Source organism: Rhineura floridana, chromosome 15, assembly GCF_030035675.1.
Source record: "Rhineura floridana isolate rRhiFlo1 chromosome 15, rRhiFlo1.hap2, whole genome shotgun sequence".
Classification (NCBI taxonomy): Eukaryota; Metazoa; Chordata; class Lepidosauria; order Squamata; family Rhineuridae; genus Rhineura; species Rhineura floridana.
In genome coordinates this window covers 11,485,056-11,502,595 of record NC_084494.1, presented here as the reverse complement: position 1 = coordinate 11,502,595, position 17,540 = coordinate 11,485,056, and the positions used below count along the sequence as shown (strand labels likewise).

General features: G+C 41.4%; 1 protein-coding gene across 15 annotated transcripts in view; it reads right to left on the bottom strand.

Moving 5' to 3' along the window:
• The window catches only part of COL8A2 (collagen type VIII alpha 2 chain), a 252,743-nt gene that overhangs the window by 83,049 nt on the left and 152,154 nt on the right, over positions 1–17,540 (bottom strand). The gene's annotated exons all lie outside the window — the stretch shown is intronic.

The window sequence follows — 17,540 nt, the reverse complement described above, 5'->3', positions numbered from 1 at the left end:
ATACAGAACCAGGCTGCACCTCTAACTCAGGTGGAAGGAGCAGACGGCATATACCAGCCTTTCCCAGCTAGTGGGCCACCAGGTGTTGTTGGACCACAACTCCCATCAGCCTTAGCCAGCATTGCCAATGGTCAGGAAAGATGGGAATTGTGGTCCAACAACATCTGGTGGCCCACTAGTTGGGAAAAGCTGGCATATGCCAATGCCAATTCAAGCAAACACAGACACGATGGCATCTGAGTCTTTTCTGTCACTGTTCATTCAACCAGTATGCTTCTAACACACTATTTAAGGCTGAAGTACCCCCTTTGTTTGCATTTCAAATACATGCATCAAGAGAAGGGGTGCCACAGCCCATTTTGCACAGCTTTGGTTCTGATTTCATTCTGAGTGACACAATCTCACCCCCTCTTAATTTAATTCCCACTATGGCCAAGCATAGTCAAGAGCTTGTTCTAAGGGCCACCATTGATTTATGAGTCCTTTTATCTAAATGTTAATCACAGGGCTGACCAATAGATGGGAGAGGTTTCTGCTCACTTTAATGCTAATTATTTCACAAAGTTGATATATTTGTTTCATGGAGACTCAGCGATAGCACTGGAAGGTTGGAGAAAATGGAGAGTTTGTTTAAAGGTCATTTGAAGCAAAAATTCAGATCAAATTCAAAATTAAGGGTGTGGGAACGTATGTATATTTGCTTAGGCAAACTGGACTCACCAGAAAGTGGTTGGGGGGAAAGATCGATTGTTGGGTTCTGGTTGGTGGTAGAGGGATGGGAACCAATCAGCTAGAAATAATTAATCTGGGTTAGCTCAATGACTTCAACGATAAATAAATTTTATGTCATTCTAAATGGAGGTTAAGGCCATCAGTGGCTATTAGCCAGGTTGGCTATGTTCTACCTCCATTATGGGAGGCATTATGCCTCTGAATACCAGTTGCTGGGAATCACATGTGGGGAGACCACTGTTGCACTCAGGCCCTTCTTATGGGCTTCCCATTGGGGCATCAGGTTGGCCACTGTGAGAACAGGATGCTGGACTACACGGGCCTCTGGCCTGATGCACCAGGCATTTTATGTTCTTAAAAAATGTAAAGGTCCCTTCAAGACATGCAGCTCTCTGTATCTCTAGTAGGATATAGTAGCATCACAAGGGAGACCATGGAACTTCACCTTAGACTTGTGAATAGCCACTTGCTTAGTCACCTGATATAAATATGAAGTCTCCCTAGCTAATAAGGCAGGGAAGCAACCGCAGTGTATTCTTTTTTGTTCTCTTTCTTTCAGGCCATTGATGAGCACAAGTGATGAACTTAAGCAGAGGGACTGGTAATTTTTTCTCACCATCATTGAATTTGCAAGACTTTATGCTATTACAACATGCTAGCAAAATACTTGTAATTATCATGGGTGATGTGTGCACAGAGTAAAGACCTTGTGTAGGCATACGTGTGTGTGTGTGTGTATGCATGCACCCACCAGTGTACCTCTGTGAATTCTGTACAGCAGGATGCTCACCAGTGGCCATGCTGGCTCGGACTAATGGGAACTGGCATCCAACAACATCTAAAGGGTCACAGATAGGAATGGAAGGATCTATCCGTTTCGGCTCTTTCCTTCCTGTTTGTTTCTTCCTTCTTTTTCTGAACTTTTTAAAGTGTTTTGTTTTCTTTCTACATAGGTGCAGAACAACTGCAAGTATTTTATTTGATAAAAATAAATTGACTAATTCCCCCCCCCGGGTTATGTGGCTTCTAGAAACGAAGTCTCTCTCCCCCCCCCCCCAGCTGTCTGGGAAAAAAAAGGTAGATTTTGCGCTCGCTCTCTGTGTAGAACACTGAAGTCAGAAAAGAATTACTTTCACTTCCTTTTCAGAACAGTAGCTGTATTGGTCTGTTGTAATTTTTTTTTAAATCCTTTGCATGCTTGATAGTAATCCCATCAAACCCAGTGGGTCTTACTTCTGAGTAGACCTGCACAGAATTTGGAATTCTAATATGAGGCAGCTACAGGGAACACTGAAGAAGGGTGATCTTTATTCCAGACGATTTAATTCAGTACACTTAGATCTTGCTCCACCCACCATCAGCTCTGGCTCCGCCCAAGGCCAGCATGCAACCCCTGATAGATTACCCCCAAGAGAAAGTGGTTCTCAGCAGGGGGGAAAAAAGGTTTCCACAACCTGATTGAAAGCTACTGTGGGTTGTATCCAACTAAATTTTACTCAGAGTAGACCCAATGAAATTAATGGACTTAAGTTAGTAATGTCCACTAATAACAATGGGTCTACTCTGAGTATGACTAACATTGGATACAACCCTGTGAGTTGTGTAGTGCCTCTGCACAGGAGGGATTCATAGAAATTCATATTCATAGAAAGGAAATTCACTAGGAAATGCTGGCAATTTTCAGATGGGATAGGTACCACCATCATGGTCCTGCTTGTAAAATCTTCAGAACATAGGGTTTGGCCACAGGGCACATGATGCAACAATCTTGCAAAAATGTAGTAGGTCAGTGCCTGGATAGTCAATCACAGGAAAACAGAAAGCTGTCACACTGAGTCACATCATTGGTCCATGTACTGTATGGGGTAATAATCCAAATATGGCATCAACATCGGTGCTGAGGCTGAGCTTGGGGCTGGCGAGGGATTGGCTGGACTGGACCCACCAGGAGGTCACGACTGGGACAACCATCATGGCTGTGGAGTTTGACGGTGGGCTTGTGATTGGGGCTGACTCCAGAACCACCACAGGCTCTTACATTGCTAATCAAGCTGACACAGATCCACACAGATCCAGTCGGGTTCCGCGGCTGACACCCAAGCCATTGCTGATGCTGTTACGTACCAGCTGAGTTTCCACAGGAACACCACACTTGCTGCTGAGCAAAGATGAAATTTCTTTCTGGAATTCCATCCCATCTTCCAGCTGGGCCATGCCTCTCCATTCCTGTTCACTTTCACCTCTTGTGTATATTTAATATCAATTGTATTTTGTAAATTGTATTGTTTTATTGATGTATTTATATTGTATTTTTATATTTGTGGGTTTTTTTGTAAGCTGCCTTGAGGGCCTTTGGCTGAAAGGCGGGGTATAAATAATAATAGCTCAGTATTGTCTGCACTGACTGGCAGTGGCTCTCCAGGGTTTCAGGCAGGAGTCTCTCCCAGCCTTACTTGGAGATGCCCCTGGGGATTGAACCTGGGACCTTTTGCGTGCAAGGCAGATGCTTTACCTCTGAGCTATGGCCCTTCCCCTTCTCTTGGGAACCTTATGCAAGCCACCTTTAGTTCCATGACACAAGGACAGTGGGCTGTAAATGTAACAAAGAAAGTGGCTTGCATTCTCAAAGGACAGAATGTCGAGCAACACAGACCACTGGCAATGTTTTATATTCATATGAGCTGTTACCCAACAGCCAGAAACTGTGGTGGGTTTTCCCAAAGAGTAATAGTAAACGGTAAGAAATTCCATTGCTAGAAACATATGAAAACACTGGAATTGTTTATCCACGCAACTTTCCCTGAGCAAGACTCTAGATTCCAGTTAGGTCCAGAAGCCAAAGTGAGTTCCGAGAAAGTTACACAGATAAGACTTTTTTCTTCTGAATTGACATTCATGAGTGTACAAGTGCATTACTTCAAATATGAGCCAATCAACCCCAAATCTTAGATCAGAATCAGCCCACAGTTTATTTACATTGAAGGAATGAATGCCTTTTTTAAAATTTATTTTTGTATTTATTTATTTATTTCAATTATTTGGTATCCTGCTCTTCAGTTCAAGGGCTTCCAGAGCAGCTTGCAACAATTATGGATTATGTCTTCTTTATGTTCTGTTTCTCCTCTGTTTAGAATCTTGATGTTTTGAGTCAATTCATATGAAGTAGAGGAGGAAACGGAAGAGATCTGAGATTAATGAAGGCTGTTTCACACATTATGAATTTTGCTGCATGCAGATGGCATGCACCCAAAACATCAATCTGCACAGCTTCCAGGACGACTCTCTTAATTTATGAGGCTACACAGCTGGAATGATGACAGATATATGAACATATTGTGGCTGCTAAATTATCTGCCCTTTCTTAGGCTGATTTATTAGTTAATAGGCCAGGATGGTTGGCAGATGTTTCCTAAGTGAGAGTTAATAGATAGGAAATAGCTGGAGGTCCGTCCTCAGCAGCAGAGCAAACTAGTGGTGCGGTTAAGACAATTTTAGATGCTTGACAATGGTCTTATGCCCCTTCCTTTAGATGGTAACATGTAGCCCTGGTGCATCTGGGAGGCCCTTCTGCTCATTCTGCTGAATGGGGCACTGGATGTCTGCTGCAAAGGCCTGCTCTGATGGCACCACTGCAGCTATCAGATCTTGGAAGATGACACACCCTAACCCACCCCAGTGAAAGAGATGGGGCTGCCTTAAGAGGGGTGTGCCTTTGGGTAGAGTAGGGATGGAGGAGAATATTCAATTCAGTTCACATTTAAAGCCGAATTAATCAAATATGCACTTTCCAAAATAACATGAGAAGCACAGCCATCCCTTGAAATTCACACTTATCCAAATTTGGGGATGGAGTTCTCCACCTAAACAATGTTTGCAAAAATATGTCGATATTTATTTATTTATTAAATCTATATTCTGTCCTCCCTCCCGGAAGGAATCCAGGGTGGCAAACAAAAAAACTAAAAACACTTTAAAACATCTTAAAAACTAAAGACTTCAAAACATACTAGAAGAAAACATCTTAAAACATCTTTAAAAAACAACTTTATAAACATTTAAAAAAGCAATTCCAGCAGACTGGGATACATCCTCTCCTTAAAAGGCTTGTTGAAAGAGGAAGGTCTTCAGTATGTACCGAAAAGACAACAGAGATGGTGCCTGTCTAATATTTAAGGGGAGGGAATTGCAAAGGGTAGAAGCCCCGACACTAAAGGTCTGCTTCTTATGTTGTGCAGAACGGACCTCCCAATAAGAAGGTATCTGCAGGAGGCCCTCATAAATGAATAATTAGTGAAAATAATATACAAAAATGCATTACATGATGAGAAATAGCTTGCAAAAACTGTGTGCATTAGTCACAACTGCCTACAAATATGTTTATTAGGAAAAAATTGCACTAAAACATTGGAGAATTTCCATGAGGATTTTTTTTAAAAAAATAGCAAATTGCTGCAGTAATGGGAAGAACTGAATTTAAGACTGGAAAAATGAGAAACGAATTAAAATTGTCAGATCTTTCTGTCCCTAGTGTAGAGAAACAAAATAAAGAGTTTTGGGAACAAATCTACAAGGAGAGAGCAAGAGAGTGCTGTGAGCTGATGGTTGGAAGCATATTGGAGTGCTGAGTGTCTCTCTCTTTTTGGGGTCTGATGAGGAGTAACCAATCTGCTGTCTTACAGCAGTGCACGTTGCTTGCCTTTGCTTGTTTACTGCTTATATATTTGTAAACACCATCAATTCTCTGTTGCTCCTTCTGCCTAAGGAAACCAAATCCTGGATACCACTGCCTCTGTAGCTTCTCCCTACTCTATGAAGCCACCTTTTAAGTGAGTCAGACCACTGGTCCATCCATCCCCAGTGTTGTTTACAGTGGCAGTGGTTCTCTAGGATCTCAGGCAAGAGCCTTCCTCACCATGGCTACGCTTCAATTGGTGATATACCAAGAACTGAATCTGCAACCGTCGGTACTGAAAGCATGTTATCTACAGGCGGACGCTGGACTTTTTCTTTTCTTGTGTTTATATGCCACTTTTCTTCCATCATGGAACCCAAGGTAGAGTACATATGGTTCCCAGGTATTCTCCCAATTATGCACTGATCAGACCTGCTTAGCTTCTGCAACGTAGAGGCCTTATGTGCCTTCAGACGAATATAATTCCATTGAAAGACTACAAGCAGTGAGTTCAGGGCACACAAAATTTCTCTGCTCAAACACTCTTCCAAGGCAGGGCTGCAGTCACAGGAGTGGCAGCAGCTGCATTTTGAGCCCAAACACAGGACTCGCCTTTCAGCAACGCATTTGGCCTAAATCCTGTCCTGGAATAGGTCGCACTTGGTGCTCTGCTCCTGACTGGCCTCATCTCCTAGCTTTGACAGCTGATGCTTTGCAAATAGCACAAACCAAATTCGAGCATGCAGGAGGAAATGGCTGCATTTCCTTCAAGAAGCTGTAGAAGTGGACATCAATCTTTATTGTGGCACAAGGGGGCCTTCTTTCCACTTCCTCCTTGAAGGAAACATAATCCCCCCTCCCAAATTCACCTCTTCATTCTGGCTGCTGTCTACTGCTAAATGCAAGAACTCTGTGGACATTTGGGAGACTTATTTTACAGGAATGATGCATTGCAATAATTATCTTCAGGTTAGAACAAGGGTACTTCATTTTGGAGGCCTAAAGCAACAGATCAGAGCTAAGGCATGAAAGGCACAGCAGATGCTTGCTGTAGGATTTCAGTGAACACACATTTAATTAAGTCCCAAGATCAGATCAGCTGAGGTACTAACATGCTGACAACTTGTGTGCAACAACTAGAACACAGCATCAGTGTCATGGTTCTTGAACTACAGTAAAATTCTGGGTCAGGATTAAGGATGGGGGAGAAATTTGATTCACTTTGCACCAAAAGGCAAACCTACCTAATTTGTACTTTGTAAAACTATATGTGGAGTGAAACTCAGCCATCCTTCAAAATGTGCACTTGTATGAATTTTGTGATGTAATTCTCCAGTGAAGTTATGTGTACAAAATATAGTACACATATAGTTACGTGTACACATAGTATATGTGTAGTATGCATATATTAGGGGAAAGTGTGCATATGAATGCATGTATTACTGAAAATATGTAAAATGCATTATATCATGGAAAACCGCTTTCCCTAAATGTGCATGTTGGGCAAAATTTAAATAAAATGTATATATTAGGAGAACTTTGCCCTAAAATGCTGATGAATTTTCATGAAGACTTTAAACAAATTATAAACTGATGTGGAAATGTGGAGAACTGAATTTAAGATTGGAAAAATATGAAACCAAAATTGACCCATCCACCCATCCACTTCCAGAGAGAAATACACTCTGCCCTGGGAACTAGTGTTCTGAAAAGGTGTGCTATCATCTTTAACAGAGGATTCTCAGGAGCCTCACCAAACTACAGCTCCAAGGATTCTTTTGGGAAGCTATAGCAGTTAAAGTATTAAAAAATCAGCACACATGTATTGCATTTAGTTTATTGATTGATTGATTGTATTTATATACCGCCCCATAGCCGAAGCTCTCTGAGCGGTTTACAATAGTTAGAATTTCTGTCTTCCTGGAAACCTATCTGAGCATTTTCTGAAACTGCTTTTGAGATGTTCTTGTTTGCTAGCTTTCAATCGGCACTATTAAGCAGCTCTAACCTACATACATTATATCCTAACAAATATTTCTGCGTGCTGGTGTTTTTGCGTTGTTTGTTTTACAAGTCTAATCCAGTGGTTCCCAACCTGGAGGCTGGGACCCCCAGGGGGAGCGCAAAGTAATCCAGAGGGGGCTCTGAACAGTAAAGAAATGAATTATTTATTAATTTTTTTAAAAAAAGTCTTCACTCCCTCAACACTATCTGCTTTCCACTGGAGCTGCAGATGACACCTCCCCCTTGCTCCAAATGAGAGGGGAGGCCTTTTGCTGAAGCGCCAGAGCATCTTTCAGGCCTGCTGAAGGCAGGCACCTGCCTATAAAACATGTGGCAGATGCCAAAGGAGGCTGAGGGTGGGGCTACCAGGAAGAAGAGGGGATTACTATCACTGATTCCCATCTCCTTGCACTGCCGCTACTGGCAACGCCCTTACTTAGAATGAGAGGAGAGGGCTTTTTGTGAAGCAAAAAGAAGCAAGCCTGCAAAGAAAGGCTGCTTTCCCCCTGTCTCCCTGGGGGGAGGGGGTCACAAAAAAGTTTCAGCTTATAAAGGGGGTCCCATGCTCATAAAGGTTGGAAACCACTGGTCTAATCTAAGCTCTCGGGTTGGAACAGGAAAGGGGACCCTGTGGCCCTGCAAATGCTTTTGGACTTCAACTCCCATCAGCCCCAGCCAGCATGGCCAATGGTCAGGGATGAAGGGAGTTGTAGTCTAATATCATCTGGAGGGACACAGAAGACCCCCCACCTCTGGGTTAGAATCTAAATAAATGCTACCTTCATAGCCAGTTTGGTAAGTTAAAGGCAGGAATGATGGCAGAAGAGTAAATATCCTAAAGTGACAATCATGGTTTGGAGATGAGGTCTCCCTCTCAAATCCAGCAAGTCTGTATGCCTCTCTTGTGTGGCATTATTTAACTACAACTAAATGGAGGCTGGTGTAATTGATCTACATTTTGGACTGGGAGTTAACTGTTGTAAAAGGACATTGGAAGAGGAAGGAAATCAAAACGGAGCCAGGTCTGTTTTTTGCGGTATGTTTTCTCTTTTTTATGTACAAGGTTGCAGATTTAAGTCAAAATATTCAAGGAAGCTTTCCTAGCTGCTAGATGGGTACAGCAATGAAGCAGGATGCCTAGGGCATGATTGCAAACAGCCACCCACCTATGATATAAATAGTTATCCTGCAGGAAAGCTTTTAGAATCTGAAAGAGTATTCACTCATGTCTTCTAGTAATGTTTGTGGACATAATTGCAAACTGAAAATCTTTGCAAAGCAGAATCTTGTTCCTCAGCTATTTTCCTGGTCAGGTTGGTGCAGTGCCTGTCTGGGATGCTTGTTTCAATAGCAGGTGTTCTGTGGGAACCTTCTGATACAGTTTTATTATTCTTCCAGTTGTTAACTGGAGGCCCCATGCAATCACCACATTAGTCTTCAGAGCCTCCAGCTAGCACTTTTGTGGAGGTTGCACTTGTGTGAACTTGTAACTCCACAGGGTGGCTCCTCATGCAGATTTTTCAATGTCAAGTTTGTGCAAACTGCAGTGGTTTCTTAGGTTTCGTGCTGAGGTGCCAATTCATACAAATCTTGCTGTTCCACCATAAGATCAATGGCTGTTCTCTAGAAGTGCATGTGTGGAAGCTGTCAGCAAACATCAACTGGCCCTGAGTTACTTGGAGGGAAAGGAGGGCACTCCTGGTTGTGTCCCCCATTGCATCCCAAGAGATTTGCCAGATTGCTTTGCTTTACCACCAAAGCAAATCATTTAAATTTAAGTTTTATTGGGAGGTGGATCTTTAAAAAACATTCCCATGGTTGGTTTCTCATCTTACAGCACAATCCTTGTTTATTTAGAAGCTGTTCCCAGTAATTTCAATGGGGAGTAGTCCTTATTAAGTTTGCATTGGATTGCATCTTTTAAAAAGATTTCTTGCCATTGATTCTATTTAATGTTTTCAGTATTTTTTCGGTGTGTTTTTTTTTTTGTGAAGAATCATTTTCTCTTTTATGTCTTATGAACAGTGCGTCACTTTAGGTTTATTTGCTGTTTGTTTATATAGATAAGTGACACACGAATTTTATAAATATATTAACAATCACTTCGTTTGTAGAAGAGCTGTGGTCATTGAACATTGCTTTGATCTAGACAGATCAGCTCTGTCAAAGGCGTCCTTTATATAATTGTTTGGGGGAAAACACACAATGCTGGGACAAATGTTTTGTAACACTTTGGATGAAACTGGGGCAAAGCAAAAGAAGAGTCAATTAATCCAATTTCAAAGCAGCAGGGAAGGGACCTCCACTTTAAACTGGCAGGCTTTTGCTCAGAATGGGAATTTTGGCAAGTTTGCATTAACCTGGTGTCAAAACATTCATGCAAACAAGCTACTTTTCAATCTAGGAAAAAACACCCCCCCAAACCCAGGCTGTTGTCACTCTCCTTGGTGAAACTTGTAAAACGCCATTTCCTAGATCAAAATACCTTTGCTGTTCCATCTTGTAAACACCGTGACCATTACTCATTATTTTTCTCCTCCCTCTTCAGGATTTTTGCTTTCAGAGACCTACAAACCCTCTTTCCTGTTTGCTGCCACCTCCCCCCAACCACCAAAATCTCAAGATCCATTGAAATACCAGACAGACTGCAGCATTAATAGGAGGGTAAGGCTGCCAGGTGCATATTTTGGCCAGCCAAACAATGCATGCCAAACCGCAGGTATTTTATGAGACGTTTCCTGTTATGAAGACATTTTTTTCTGTAGCAATTCTTTGTTACTGCACTCCCCCCCCTTTACTCACTTAGCTATTTCTTCTCCACTCCTTACAACTCCCCACTTCCCTTCCCTATGGGGGCTTTTGTCACACAGAGCTGTGTCATGCTACAAAACATTAGTATTTGCTTAGCACTACCTAAAGTGAGGCCTGTTCAAAATACTACAAAAAGGATCATTCACTGCAAACATGGGTAAAAGCAAGTACCACTCAGCTCTGAAAACTAAAACAAATCAACACAAACCCACCCCAGCCAGTTCTGATGTTTGAAGGACAATAACTGGCCTTCTTATGGCACAAGCCTAATCCATCAGATACATGAAGTGGACCAAGAAGTTGACAAGCAGGGGTTTCTGTTGAGGGCTGCATTCTCTTAAGGGTAATCCGTTGGGACCACATGTGAATGGTGGGTGGAGCCACAGCCAGTGATAGGTGTGGCTAGAAAGAAAAGTGTTCCGGATTAACTAATCCAGAATAAGCACCACCCTTCTTCAGTTTTCACCAAGGCTGCCTCAATTGAGAATTCCATGCAAGTCTGTTCAGAAATAAATCACACTGGATTTGATGGGGTTACTCTCAAACAAATATGCAGATGATTATTTATTTTTAGTACAACAGACCAATACAGCTACTGTTCTGGAAAGGATGTGGAAGTAATTCTTTTCTGACTCTAGTATTGTATACACACACATATGGGAAGAGCCTACCTATTTGTTCTCAGACAGATGTGGAAATAACTTTTTTTTTTAATCATCAAATAAAAAAGGAGGGAAATACTTTTAAAGCCAGGTAAAACAAAGAGGAAAGAAGGGGAAGGAAGGAATTCTGATGGGATGAGCAAATAGAGCAGCTTCAGACGGCATCAGGGACTGCATAAAATGAGACTATGTGGATGCATGTGACCACCAGTCGACAGGTTGCTCGCTTTCGCCTTGTTCCTTTCTGTGCCTGCAGTTGGCTCTGGAACCAAAGAGCACATTGACCACTATCTGCTTATTTTAAAATGTGTATGCCACTTTTCATAATAGATATAAAATTAGGCATGGTAGGGAGACGTTTTTAGAAAGTGGGGCCATCTAATGAAGCCAAATGTTGGAAGATGCAAGCAGTAGTGGTCATTGGGGTTGTGGAGGCAGGACAGTGTTGTATATCTGGTTTCCAGGTGCTGGAGGTTGCTGCCGCTTATCAAGAGAGAGATGTGCAGAGAGTGAGGTGTGCTGCAGGTATGGTGGCAGAGCCAGTCCAATGTTCCTGTTGCCATGCCGCTGCAGCTACACTATCTTTGCACTGAACTCTCTGCACCTCCCTGCTATCAGTAAGCAGCGGTGACCCTTGGCACCTGAAAGCCAGGTACGCAACAGAGCCCCGTCTTCACCATCCCATCAACCACTACTGAATTCAAGACAGACAAAATAATTAAATTCTTCATACAGCATGAAGTTAAACTATGACATTTGCTCACAATGTCACCAATTTAGATGGCTTTAAAAGGTTAGGCAAATTCATGTAGGATAAAAGTATCAATGTCTACTAGAGTGATGGCTATATACCACCTCCAGGACCAAAGACAGCATGCCACTGAATATCAGTTGCAGGGAGAGCTGTTGCACTCAGCTCTTGTTTACTGGTTTCCCTTAGGCAATTGTGTTGTCCACTGTGGGAACACGATACTGGACTAGAGGGGTCTTTGCCCTAATCCAGCAGACAGGCTTGCTGCTTTCTTTCTGCCATATGTAGTATTGAAGGCAACTTAACAAAATCACATAAAGATCCCATTAAGCCACGAGGCTAATAAACATAAAACAGCAATAAAGGCAGCCTGAGGCCATGAGGTTCCTTGGCTGAAGTCTTTGACAGGCCCATTAAACAGCATTGCCAAAATAGGCCAAGATGACCCTGGGGATGCTGGGGGAATTCGGCCTTTGTGAATTTTGATACAAACCAACCTGATCTACACGTTCTGGACTAACGTGTGGATTGGAACTCATCCAACACACTTCCTTAAGTTCACAGCTCAAAACGTGTATTTTGAGAAAAATACATTAAGAAATGCACGTTTGAGTGGAAATATATAAAGTTAAATGTGGATTTTTGTGTGGATTAAAAAATAATAATCACAGATTAATGTAGAAAAGAGACAGACTTGTCCAGACTTGTGGTTGAACTCATACAAAAGTTATTGGAGCAATAATAGTGTGTTTCACCCATCCTTGGCTGGCCCTCATGTTTATTCTAATTGTTGAGGCTTGGCTTTTTAATGTGACTCTGTTAGGTCATCCGTTGTTGCTGGTAAACAGCTGTTTCAGGTTAGAAGCCTGCCTGTAAGCAAGGATAGGCAGTACCGCTCTCTCCCAAGGAGAGCAGTTCACTTTTATAAGATTTGCTAGGTGTGAGGACATGAATGGAGTTTTACATGCCAGGGCGGGGGGGGGAGGGGAGCTAAACTACTATGATGAGTGCCAGTTCTAATCTGCAGGCAGCACTCTCCTGGCTTCTGTGCACAGATGTGGGGCTTTTCACCTCCTCTTGAATCTTCCACCATCCCACCAGCTAAATAAGAGGAACCTGGTCTAGCTTCAGAGCCGAGCAAAGTGACAAAAACACCTGTCTTAAAAATACTTTCCTGGGGAAAATGGTACCCATTTACTTATAGGATATCTCCCACCTGTGAGCTACAGAGCCTTGAAGGAACAGCAGAAGCTGAGCCTGGATTTACTCTTAATTTTATTTTATTTATTTATTTATTTTGTTGCATTTATATACTGCCCATAGCAAGTAGCTCTCAGGGCGGTAAACAGAATAGGATAAAATACATACATCATAATAATAAAATCACAAAACATATAAGACACAATGAAAACAAAATACAATTAAACAAAATATAAGATGATAAAAGGATTAGTATTACAAGATTAAAAAGATTAAAATGATTAAAATGCCTGGGAGCATAAGAAGGTCTTTACCTGGTAAGATAGGTATGTATCTGTATCTTAAGGGTTTGCATGGTATTTTCTGTATTTGTATTTTCCAATGTAAGCTATTTAGAACCATTGGAAAAGTAATTGCTAAAATAAACAGGAACATAAGAAATGGAGTAATACAGAGTTAGATTATTTGTCTATCTAGTTCAGTATTGTCTATAACTTCCTGACAATATTTCAGGCATGTCCTTTCTTAGGCCTACGTGGATTAGCATTACCCGGTGTTGAGCCCCAGTTCCCCTAGGTGGATCAGGGAGAGACGTCGGGGGAGGATGAGGCTTTCGATGACACTGAGGGAGGAGGAGATGCTGACAGCCCGCATGTTGTAAATAAAATAAATAATTTTTGGAGTCACTGTGACCCTCGAGTCTCTTTCCACTTTGGGGAACAAAGAAATCTGCCTTATACAGACTCAGGCCATTTGGTACCATGTAGCTCAGTACTGATGACATGGACTAGCACTGGCTCTCCAGGATTCCAGGCAATAGTCTTTTCCAGAAATTGAATTCTGGACCTTTCCATGAAAAGCATATGCCCTACCAATAAGCTCCAACCCTTCCCTTGTTTAAAAAAGTATATTTTAAAATGGTTCTTTTCAATTCACTCTTGAGTGCACATCATACCTAGGGCAGATGCACACCATTCATTTAAAGCACATTCAACACCCATTTTAAGCACATGAATCTCACCACAGAATCATGGGAACTAGTTTGTTAGGGGGAAACTACACTTCCCAGGATTCTTTAGGTGAAGTCATGTACTTTGAATGTGAGTTGGATGCACTTTAAATGTGGATCTACATAATAAATTCTGCCTGCATGTAAATTGTTTTAATTAATTTTTAAAGATGGAAATGAGCTATAAAGTGTATTGGGTGACCATGGGCTATTTACCATCTCTCAGCCTATCTGCTCCTCAGGATGAAAACAACGGAGAACCATGACCACCCCAGGGAAGAATGGCACACTTAAAATGTAGAGGAAAAAATAATCTACAACCATAGTGTGAAATCAAATACTTACTGGGACACAGTATGAAGAAATATGTATATAAGCATGACTATCAAATATGTTTATTATTTACGCAACCTGTCAAGATATTTACAGTGCAATCCTATGTTTCTTTACTCAGAAGCAAGTCCCAATGTATTCAATGGGGCTTACTCAAACAGGGAAATGTCCAGAGAACTGCAACCTCAAGTGATAAGGAACTTGTTCTTTTAACAAGCCTTTTAAGTTGAGACCTTATCCCAGTCTATGTCTGGGTTGGAATTGCTTTTTAATGTTTTGAAACCTTTTCTTTTTTAAAAAAAAGATTTTTTTAAAAACTTTTAAAAATGTTTTTAAAAATGTGTTTTTAGTGCTTTTCTTTGCTGCCCTGGGCTCCTACTGGAAGGAAGGGCAGGATATAATTCAAATAATAACTAAATAAACTTCATTCACCCATCCCAAATTCAGAATCCTGCCACTTTAAGCTGTTTTGCAACTGTTTATTTTTGTTTTACGGTCATTGGATTTTAAAGGGATTTATTTCTTATTGTGAACTTCCTTGGTTTCCACTCACCAACCATATCTCACAGGGTTGTTGGAAAGACTCCATACACACACACACTGCAGATGTAAAAATACACCCCATAGAATAGTTTATTGTCAAACCAATTGGTCATTGCAGAACATTTTTTAAAAAATCAGTATTAGTTTTCTACATAATAAAAGCTGTGATACCTAAGTATGCCCTGCGTAATTGCTTTAAAAAGTAGGATCGGAGAGGGACAGAAAGATTTACAACACAAACACAGTTCTTTGCTATGTTCACTCAAAAGTCCCATTAATTTACAGCACAATCCTAACCACGTCTACTCAAAAGTAAGTCCTTTTGAATTCGATGGGGTTTACTCCGGTTATGTGGGATTAGCATGGCTTTACTCCCAGAAAAGCAAGCATTGGATTAATGCTTTCATATTGGGAAGGTGTTCAAAGCACTGCCCTCTTCAACAGCCCAGGGTTTGAGTCTTGCACACAAGAGAAAAAAACCAGAAAGCTATATACTTACCCAATTTATGAGATTTTCAGATGAACTGGGGGGAAAACCACCATTTTCTGGCGTTGCAATGAGGTCTAGGCACTGCCTGGAGGTCAACAAATCACAACCCTGGCTTCACTTATTGGCTACAATCCTGAAAGGGCAGGATTAGAGCTACAAACTGCTATAACAGATCTGTTAAACAGATTTAACAGTCGTGGGGGTGGGGGTGGGGGTGGCTGATGTTTTGGTGTATATCTCAGGAACCAGACCACCTAGAAACTTAATTTTTTTTAACTGAAGCGGAGAGTCTGGAGATTAAGGTGACACCCGGAGACCCAGAGATCACCCCCAAAAGCTGGAGTATCTGACCAAAAAACAGATAACTGGTAACCCTAACCTGGATATACCAGGGATTGAACTCAGGGCCTTTTGCATGCAAGCATGCAAGGTAGATGCTCCACCACTGAGCTACAGCCCTTCTGTACATTTTGAAAGATTTGCCCTCTCCTTTCACAGGTGCAAGGCCTTGGCTGGGAATTGAACCCAAGAACTCTTACACCCAATGGTGGGATGAGAGATTAACAAACCAAAGTCAACAAATAAATATTCTGGGATGAAACTATATTGCTACAGAAACCATTTTTTGCTGGTACAAGCCCATTGCAAAGGGGGGGTCCTATCTGTGTGATCTTTTAGTCCCTAGTAGCTTTTTAAAAGAAAGTATAATGTCTCACAAAATGAGCAAGTTCTGGAGATGAATGATTATTTTTTTGTTTGTTTGTTTATTTAAGCCATTTCTATACTGCTTAATATATATAAAAAATCTCTAAGCAGTGTACAGAAGATAAAACAACAGCAAATATTGTAAAAATATACAATAAAGCCACAATAGAAATGCATACATAATACAAATTAACAAATAAATATTAGAACAATTGCCTTGCACTTCTCCACTCAACTTCTCTCAACCTCCTGGCTCTCACCCAGGATGCCACCCATCCACCATGGCTCTCACCCAGGGTCCAACACACACAAAGTCTCACAAGCTTCCCAGGGGATCCAAAAATGGCAAACAGAAGGATGCGGGGGCAGCTGGAGGCCCAGGCCACCCCTGCGCTGGAAGGGGATCATCCACAGAATCATAATTTCTGATGATTCTAACTATAAGGCACAGGAAAGCTAGTTTAGGACTTCCAATCCCTGCAAGCCAGATCTGATACGGACTGATAAGGGAATGAAGCAGGTTGTGAGAATCCAGTCAGTTAGCTTCCTGTGGAAAGTATGGAGGGAAAGTTTTTTCCCTGTTTGATACTCCCTACCTGTGGGCCAGAAGAGTCAAAGCTATCACTTGAATCCTCTCTTGGTAAGAACATGCCTATGTATTCTTTGTGATCGAGAGACTTTGCAAGCAAGCAGATTTCCTGGGGAGAAAAGTCTTCATTAAAATAAAAAAATACTAATGGAAGTAAAGAATTGAAGAAATACATGGTGCTTAGCTGAAAATCCAAGTGGAAGGGCAATTCATAATTGTTTAGATAAAATCAACCAACACCTAAGTCTATCCCAGAAGATAAAATATATATGGATAAGCCAACAGAAGCATTATAAATATTTAGAAGGATAAAAGTGACATGTCTGGTCAGACTGAGTGTTTAATGTTACAAATTATTTGCAAACTGTTTGGTTTAAAAAGCAATTATAAATATCTAAGTCTCACTTTTGCAAATCAGATTCAAAGGTTAAATAAGGAATCTCTCCCGCCAAACATCAAGCCACTAGGCGGCAGACTTTCATGTCTAGATCAGTCAAGTGATTGGATTGCAAAGAGGAAGGCAGCAGAAAGGAGACTGGGATTCCCTTCTCTACGGTGAATCAGTGAATAAATGTAAAACCTGATGCTTCTGTTGTTTGGTGCTGAGATTTCCCCGATGCATCTCCATGGCTGCTGTGGGGCTGATTTAATAGCTTGCTAAGTCTCTAGTAAAACAGTGGAATTGAAAGCAGGCACAGTTGCCTGGTATTGCTCCAAAAGATTAATTGACCATGAGAGGCTGAAAAATCAAAGTCTGTTGTGACGTTAAGCTTCCCTGAATGTCAAACTCACTTTCCACATTAGAAGAAGATAATTGATCCTGCTAAAGCTACTTTAGCCAGCTGTAGGTGCTTGTTCTTGAGGAAAAAGAAAGCTAAATGGTTAGAGGCACTTGTTTTGACCTAAAAAAAAAGCCCTGGACAGTCTGGGCTCAACATTAGAGGATGCTCTTTCTGCAAGAAAGGTTTTTCACACAATGTATAATTAAGAAATGGAACTAGCTGCTACAATGTGTAATGATACCAGTGACTTAGATGGC